The following is a 9070-nucleotide window of genomic DNA, read 5'->3' as shown; positions in this document are numbered from 1 at the left end:
ACTGATGAGATGTGGCATAATGACCTGATCGGCTGACTTTGGAACTGGGCAACAAAATTTGAATCCCATTGTGTCAACTCAACATCCTGTGAACATGGGCAAAACACCTAATCTCCTCATGCCTCCCCCCAAAATCTGATTTTGTGTAATGTAATCTGGTACTCTGGCACACTGGCACACTGATGCCTTTGGGCCTGGTTTGTTGTATATAAAACTTCACAAATAAGAAATGACAGGCAGCCAGGAACATTTTAACCAGAGGATTGGGGCTGTTACCCACTGACCATCTTTGCTATTCACCCACTCCATCCCAATTTTGACAACATCATTTATCATGTTCCTATGTTTTAGCCAGTACGTGGCCTCTATAGAACTAAAATAACAACCCTCTTCCCCCCTACTACCCCTACCCTGCCCAATGGAAGATGCTTTTGTCGGAAAACTCTGGACTGCCTAAGGCCACTACCTCTTTCTTACCTTATTAACATTCAATTAGCGATTATTATTTATTTTATTTATTTATTTTAAGAATTTATAGAGCGCAAACTGTCACCATAGCAGGTATCCTGGCGCTTACAGAGTCTGAGAGTGAAGCGAGAAGTGGACCAGATGGGGGTAGGCTAACCAGGGAAAAGCCAAGTTTTTCACTTCACATGATAAGTAAGCAGTATATAAAACAAATTGCAAATCAAAATAATTTGCATATTCTGCCTTGTTTGCTTGGAAGCAGTGGAAGATGGCAGAGATTGCCTTTGAAGTTCAGATTCGGTCTCACATGCCAGTGTTAATTGGCCAGCGTTGTCTCCCTTTAAAATAATTGTGATGTAAAGCATACCGCCTTACACAATTTGAACCCCCATTGTGGAGTTTTTGTCCTAGAAGTTGTAAATCACCTGTGATCTCCATCACCTCCTTTGAGGACACTGCAGCAGCAAGATAAGCTGAGAAGCGAAGAAAAGAAATGTTTATTCCGGTGCTCTCTTCTCCAGCAAAACTTCGCCCAGGCTTTCCCTGGGACAGACATTCAGTCACTCCCACAGCACACATCCATATAAACCTAAGGAAACACCTCACCTCCTCTCTTAACACCAAAAAACTCTTCCCACAATACATCCTCACCTCCCTAATCTCAATGTTTTCAAACAAAAAAAATTGGTAGAAAAGATGGCATGTATATGATATAAATACATCAAAAAAGACCAGATATGAATATCAGCTTGACAGATTAGGATATAACAATGACCCTACAGTTTAATTTCAACAAGCTGTTGTTCATCCTATCTATGTGCCACCTGATGGAAGACTTGTGTCAGTAACAGGATCTTACATTTCCCAATGTGAGAGCTGACTGAGACTGAGCAGTGGTTGATTTGGTAGTGGTCATGTGCAGGATGGTGTGTTACGCTGGGGCACTGTTCTTCTACAATAATAATAATTCATCCCCCCGTGCTAATGTCATCAAGAGATGGCAGAATGAACTGGTTACGAAAAGCAGTAATCTATTGTGAAAGCATGTATTTCAGTGAATAGGTGGAAGAAACCTTGAAGGTTGAAGCTTTACTGAACCCATGCCAAAGAGTCTTCTTCAAGAACAAAATAATTCTGATATAAACAAACATGACTTGCATGAATATTTGCATAAAAAAAATGAACAGTGAATGTGCGGGGTGAGACCTTCATTTTGAAAAAGATGGTGTTGAGGCGTAGCTGACGTCTAGCCATCATAATTCACAATTTCATGGCTTAAACAAGTTATAGCAAAATTGTTTCAAAGGCAATAACATCACATAAGTCTACACATGTGAATTCAAGTGTAGCTCCAATTATGCAAGCTGTAAATGATGCACAAATATTATTAATGTTTGTGGGGGACTGCTAAAATCTTAAGACTCCAAAAAGACACCTCAACAACACGCACATCGGTGGGTGAATCGGAGTCATTGTTAAACCTAAATTTCATGGGACTTTCTGTCCCACAATAGGGTGCAAACAGCATATCCAAAATACAGTCAATTATCAAGACCCTGGCATACTTACACAGTAGAAGATTGGTACCTGGCACTGCACTTCCCTTGGTGAGGTAGCCACAGATGAACACGAAGGCAAGCTGCATCAAGTCAAACGGGAAGGGTGTTAGAACAGGTAATCCTGGGAATTAAACCTGCAATTGTTTGAAGAGATTAGACATAGATATTCAAAGCTACATTCAGAATACACTTAACAGCTCTAACACAGTAAATAAACTCTCCTACCTACAGAATCCAGAAAGAAGATCACCCACACACTCATCACTAGCAGACTCGACTACGGCAATGCACTATACGCCAGTGTCACCCAGAACCAGCTCAAGAAACTACGGAACATTCAAAACGCTGCAGCCAGACTGGTTCTCGGCACCCGCTACCACAGCCAAACCACACACCTCTATCAACTCCACTGGTTCCCAGTCAACAAGAAAATCACCTTCAAGCTCCTCACACATGCCTACAAAGATCTCCACGACTCAGGACCAGCATGTCTGAACCACTGCCTCCAATTCCTCGTACCCGCCAGACAACTTTGCTCCGCCAAACTTGCCCTGGCCACCGTCCCACGGATTCACAAGACCAGAAGTGGTGGAAGATCCTACTACCTTGCCGCCAGGACCTGGTACACCCTGCCCCTCCACCTCAGGAAATTCCCATCACTAACACTCAGTTCAGGAAGGATCTCAAGACCTGGCTCTTTGACTGAACCTCCATGCCGAGATGGATCAGCTGCCCCCCCCCCCGCCCCTCAGCACCTTGAGACCCTCATGGGTGAGTATCCATGCTATATAGACCCCTGATTGACTGATGAATTAATTGATGTGAGCGGAGGTGAGCTGAACCCTCCAGAAGGGATGCTGAGAGGAGGAGAGGTGAGTTGTTGAGTTCGGAGCTGAGACCCTGTATATCAACAACAATGTTAATGCACTCCCTTATTACAAACCTTGCAATTATGGTAATGACTTCATTGTTCACCTGTGACCTGTTTTAAATTACTTCCAGAAAAAGTACAGGGCATTATGTCTATGATCATTGAATGTCTCTTGGGTTGTTAAGGGACAGTTCCTTCTCTGGCTATCAAAGTCAAGGATGCAGTTTACATTTCTCTTCAAAATAAAGACACATGAACAACCCAAATCTTTTGTCTCAAAACTATTTCTTTGTCTCAGGAAACTGTTCACAAAGAATCATGCATGTAGCCAACATTTTCCTGGGTTGAGGGTTTGAAGAATCCACTAAAACTTTAAAAAACAATGTCTATGAGAAAATCCACTTACCACTCTTCCTGAGCGCTTCTGCTTGTAATTAAAGTTTCTGTTCTCCTATCTTACCAGCCTTCTGAAGAAATGCAGGAATAGGTTCAGGTGAGCAAGCAAGAGTTCTACCACTGGCTAGGGTTCTTAAAAACTGACAACCACCAGCAGATTAATACTGCTTTTATAGCCTGGCCACGCCCACCCATGCCTAGCCACGCCCTGCTTTGAAGTCTCTTTCTCTGTAGCATGGCAGGGAGCTACACCCAGCCACACTCAAGATAGCTGCCTTGCTGAAGTTCCTTCCTCTAGAGAGAGGCAGGGCAGAACTTGACCCCTGGGCCACAAGATGTTTAACCCCTTCCACACTCATGACGAGCTGGGCTCGTCATGAAGTAGCCTCCTCGCACGCTCATGACGAGCCCAGCTCGTCATGTTGTGTGGGATTTCAGATTTCTCAGCACAGCAGGGGAATATGCTGAGCATCCAAGTGGTTAAGGCAACAGTGCCTTCTTGAGCAACACTACTCTTTAAATGCAGGCACTCCCAACTTGTTTGTCAGCACAGCTAATACCTTTCCATAAGTCTGTTGGCACAAATCTTTTGCTGAACCCTTGAAGTGGTGCCCTTGTAGGTGCACTGAGCAATGCCACAAAGAAAACGAGGGGGGGTTGCGAGCTCCTGAGATCAATTGAGTAAAAACAGACTCAACAAGTGAGGATTGATTACGCACTTGTATAGCGCACGACTACCCGTAGGCATCTCGGCGCTTGTACGAATACCGCCGAGGAACCCTTCCTGGCCTTTCCCTGTGAGGAGCCCACTCCTGGGCCCCCCCAAGGTGAAGTCAGGTATCCTCAGCTTTGTTGGGGCCGTTGTAGAGATTAAGCAAGCTATTGCCCGGAGGTGCAGAGTGGGACTCCATGATTGGAATAGGCACCGAGGCGAGAATTATCAGGTCCGAGGAAATTCAGCCCGAGACCCGCCGAGGTGGGAATTGAACCCTGGTCCCGGCCAGACTACTGCATCAGGGTCTGCCGCTCTAACCATTGACTTGAAAGTGGCCCAGCCCCTGATGGCTGCTGGGACTCTAACATGCAACTACAAATGAGCTGTATTCCTTTTAACAGTATTTTAATTCTGTTTCTCAAAAATATTTTCATGAAAGCGTGATAATCATTTGTATATCACATTTTTAAACATAAAAATTGTAAGAATAAATAAAACATTTACAACCACAGTTCTTTCAATCAAAATTAAATAACCCAATGCATTTCGGGGCAAAGTACCCCTTCGTCAGGGGTTCTGCAAGAAAAATCAGATAAAGGAAACATATTATACGGTGCCAGTATATCATATTCATTAGTGCATTGTTATACAAACAATTAATTATATGTCATATTTTTAGAAAATGAGATCCATAATATTGATAGGATTAGTAAAGGAAAGTTAGAACTCAGGAGTATATGTGAAGCGGTTATGAAGATTGACTGTTGTGATAACCTATTCGTATACATCTTCTTACCGATTTGATATGATTGAATTGTTCAGTAATACGAGGTATGGCCGATTTCATATCCAGTGGTTGTTGTTATTTCTGGATATAAGCAGATACATACGAGGTCTTTAATAAACTAAAGATATGATGTTAAAAAACGCTTGATGTTATGTGGTTAAGATCAAGCTTACCTGTCAAATACCAGCTATGATTCAATTTTAGTGAAACCTGAAAAAAATAGGTTTATTTAACATGGGCAGCCGACTGGTGTTTACCTTATCAGAAACAAAGCTATGCAAGTAAGAAACAGTGTGCAGATACGCTGGTCTTACCTGCTGGTAACGACGCTTGCGGTGATATTTAGTGTTTCTCATTCAAAATAATGAGGAAACTGAAAAGATGAAAGTTAATCGGTTAGCGGTTCTAGTAAAACAGTTGGCGGTTCTGATTGAAAAAGAGTCAGAACCGAGTATCTGAACTAAGGGCGTATTTTAGACTTACCGAGTACAGGTTCGGTAAACGCTGAAGAGTATTCCGTTTCGAGGACGCAATGGTAGAGTCCTTTTTCCCTGTCGACTTAAAGTTTCTCAATTCGATGGGATAGAAATGGGACTAACGCGATTAACATTTCGGCTACAAAATGTTAAAAAGTGCATTGTAAATATACTTGGATGTGAATAGAACATGAAAGATATGATTGTAATATTTGAAATGAAAGATATTATCATTTCAGAGGTTTATATGTGCGAACGTCTATTACAACGATATAATATTAGCTGCAATCATCGAAGAGGGACTACTTTTTATAGAAGTTGTTATTGACAGGAGATTTGGATAACTTTATTGTCCATTTTTAGACAGGAAAGGAATATGATAGAGTGTATTCGAATGTAGTGTTGTATAAAAAGTTAGTTACCTCGAGATATTATCCTAAACATAAACAATCAAAATAGTCAAAACAGTTGAAATATATACAGAAACATTACAATCAAGCTTATACGATCATTTGTAAAAATTGTTTAACAAAAACTTGTTCTAGTCAGTATTTTAATAGGTACATATACTCTTTGGATTATTATGCCTGATGTTTGTGTATCAATAAAGTTAGTGACGTGAAGAGTCTTTCGTTGGTTACAGGTAGCAAGTATGTGTTAAATCTAAAGGAAGCATATCATATCTAATTTATCATTCAATCCGAATGGTGTCAAAGTTTGTAATTTTTTTATCCAAAAAACTTCACGTTGAAGGAGGATTTTAGAATTGTCTAGTCCTGGTCTTTGTGGTGCTAGTTCAATAATTTGAAACTTTAGCTGTGCTATTGTATGGCGAAATTCTGTCCAATGCATTGCCAATGGTGATGTGGTGCTTTTAGTACGAATTCTGCTCTTATGTTCAGAGAGTATTACTTTTATTTTTCTCTCAGTTTTGCCCACGTATACGAGTCCACAGGGGCATTTTATCATGTAGACTAGATGCTCTGCATCACAATTTGCTGAATGTCTTAATGAGATTTTTTCGCCACTTCTCGGATGTTGAAGAGTGTTTCCCATGATAGCATTATTGCAATTTTTGCAATTCCAGCATTTAGTTGTTCCTTTGTGGTTGATCTGTTTGCCACTTTCCAATAGCTTAGAGCGTTTTGTGAGTAATTCTTTCAAGTTTTGCGCACGTTTGAAAGCAAAAAGAGGTTTCTCTTGAAAAAGTGGTCCAAAATCATTCTCTGTTTCAAGAATTTCCCTTCGTTTTAAGATTATTTTCTTAATGTCTCTTGATGCAGATGAATATTTGGAGACGAAGACCATCGTTTTACTAGTTCATTTTGTTTTTTCTCAAGAAGTTTAGATCTAGGTATTGCGTTGATTTTTGCTAGTTGGATGTCTAGTTGTTCTGGTGGATATCCTCGTGCTATGTATCTTCTTTTCTGCTCTTCAAGTGTGTTAACGCATGTCGTTTGTTCAGAGGTGATGTGTTTTATCCGCACGAACTGGGAAATAGGAAGATTGTTTATCAAAGTTTGAGGATGAAAACTTTCATACAGCAGAGCTGTGTTCTTATCTGTTGGTTTTCTGAAAACACTAGTGTGAATTTGTTTATTTTCCAGTTTAATCAGGACATCCAAAAATGGTAGAACATTTTTGTCAATATGATGGGTGAATTGAATTCTCGAGTCCACTTGGTTGATGGTTTTGATGTTATTTATTAATGATATTTCGCTGTTTCTCCAAATTAAAAATATATCATCAATGTATCTTTAGTAGTAGATCAAACCATCTTGCCATGTTGGATCTGTCATGATGTAATCATGTTCAAATTTAGCCATGAATATGTTGGCGTATACACAGGCTCCTGGAAAACCCATGGCGGTCCCATTAAGTTGTAAGTAGTACTCATCTTGCCACATGAAATAATTATTTTCCAGACAAAATTCTAGCAATTGAATTATGAAGCACTTCAATGTCTCTCGTTTATCTTGTTGTAATAAGGCCCATTCGATTGCTTCAATTCCTAGGGCATGTGGAATAGAAGTGTATAGTGCTACAACATCTATAGAACAAAGGATTAAATCCTCATCTGTCTCAAGGCAAACAGTTGTTAAGCTTCTTAGAAAATCTGATGTGTCTTCAATGTAACTTGACCATTGTTGAATGAATGGTTGCAGATGGTGATTGATGAATCTTCCTGGATTTTCAAAGATTGATTCACATCCTGATACTATTGGCCTAAAGGGAGGATTTCTTAAATCTTTATGTATCTTAGGAAGAAAATATATTTTAGGTCTCCTTGGGTGAGTTTGCCATAAGTATCTTTTGGTGTTGAGATTGATCCAATTCAATTTCTCTGCTTGGTCTAAAATTGCACTCAATATTTTAATTAAATCATTTGTTGGATCTGTGTGCAATTTTGTGTAAGTGTCTGGGTCCATTACATGTTCTGTGCCTTTTTTTGCTGCCTAATTAGCATCTCTGTGCCCTGCTCTGTGTTTTATCGTATTTCCTGCCGTCCTCGCATTTCTTCCTCACTGTGTGCCCTCATTTCATCCTCACTGTGTGCCCAGCTCCGTTTGGTATCGTATTTGCTGCCTATTTAGCATCTCTGTGGCCCGCTCCGTGTTATATCGTATTTGCTGCCTTTTTTAGAATCTGTGCCAGCCTGTGCCCCGATCTCGCCCGCATTGTTTTTTGTTGTTGTTGCTTGGTGCCATTTTGTGCCCCAGCCCATCTCCTCCTCCACGCTCCCCGATCCCTGCCGCTGCTCCCCCGCGGCCCCACCCCGCTCCCTACAGAATTCACAAGCGATCCCTTCCCCACTCGCCACCCCGCTCCCGCCTCCCAGCTGCTCCTCCCTCCCACTGTAACATAAGGACAGACCAGAGTGCTGAAGAGCTGTGACCATCCTGACCCTGTCAGAACAGGTCGCTTCACCCGCTCCTGGCCGTCCTCGCATTTCTTCCTCACAGTGTGCCCTCATTTCATCCTCACTGTGTGCACAGCTCCGTGTGGTATCGTATTTGCTGCCTAATTAGCATCTCTGTGCCCTGCTCTGTGTTTTATCGTATTTGCTGCGGTCCTCGCATTTCTTCCTCACTGTGCGCCCTCATTTCATCCTCACTGTGTGCCCAGCTCCGTGTGGTATCGTATTTGCTGCCTAATTAGCATCTCTGTGCCCTGCTATGTGTTTTATCGTATTTGCTGCCGTCCTCGCATTTCTTCCTCACTGTGTGCCCTCATTTCATCCTCACTGTGTGCCCAGCTCCGTTTGGTATCGTATTTGCTGCCTATTTAGCATCTCTGTGGCCGGCTCCGTGTAATATCGTATTTGCTGCCTTTTTGAGCATCTGTGCCAGCCTGTGCCCCGATCTCGCCCGCATTGTTTTTTGTTGTTGTTGCTTGGTGCCATTTTGTGCCCCAGCCCATCTCCTCCTCCCCGCTCCCCGATCCCTGCCGCTGCTCCCCCGCGGCCCCACCCCCGCTCCCTACAGAATTCACAAGCGATCCCTTCCCCACTCGCCACCCCGCTCCCGTCTCCCAGCTGCTCCTCCCTCGCTCCGACCCCCTCCACTATCCACTTATGTCAGATGCACCTACGCGCAGCGGAAGCGCCCAATGCGCGCCGAAGGCACGCCAAAGGTAAGCCCGTCTACGCCCGTCCGCGCCTGCACCGCGCCCAGCGCCAAACCCCCTGTACCACGCAAAACCCACTCCACCCGCCTAACGTACAACGCCGCAACCCTCTCTGCACTCAACACCGACCGTCCCCCGACTGCCACCAAGCCGCCCCAGGACGCACCCATG

General features: G+C 42.8%; 1 long non-coding RNA gene across 1 annotated transcript; it reads right to left on the bottom strand.

Moving 5' to 3' along the window:
- Positions 1-499: 499 nt before the first annotated feature.
- On the bottom strand, positions 500-3423 carry LOC144828881 (uncharacterized). Its single transcript, XR_013610551.1, has 3 exons — positions 3305-3423; positions 2038-2161; positions 500-941 (listed from the first exon to the last, which is right to left on the bottom strand). It is a non-coding gene; the product is annotated as an uncharacterized LOC144828881 (long non-coding RNA).
- Positions 3424-9070: the final 5647 nt, after the last annotated feature.

Source organism: Lissotriton helveticus, chromosome 4_1 (genome assembly GCF_964261635.1).
Source record: "Lissotriton helveticus chromosome 4_1, aLisHel1.1, whole genome shotgun sequence".
NCBI classification, from domain to species: Eukaryota; Metazoa; Chordata; class Amphibia; order Caudata; family Salamandridae; genus Lissotriton; species Lissotriton helveticus.
This window is presented reverse-complemented; position numbering and strand designations above follow the sequence as displayed.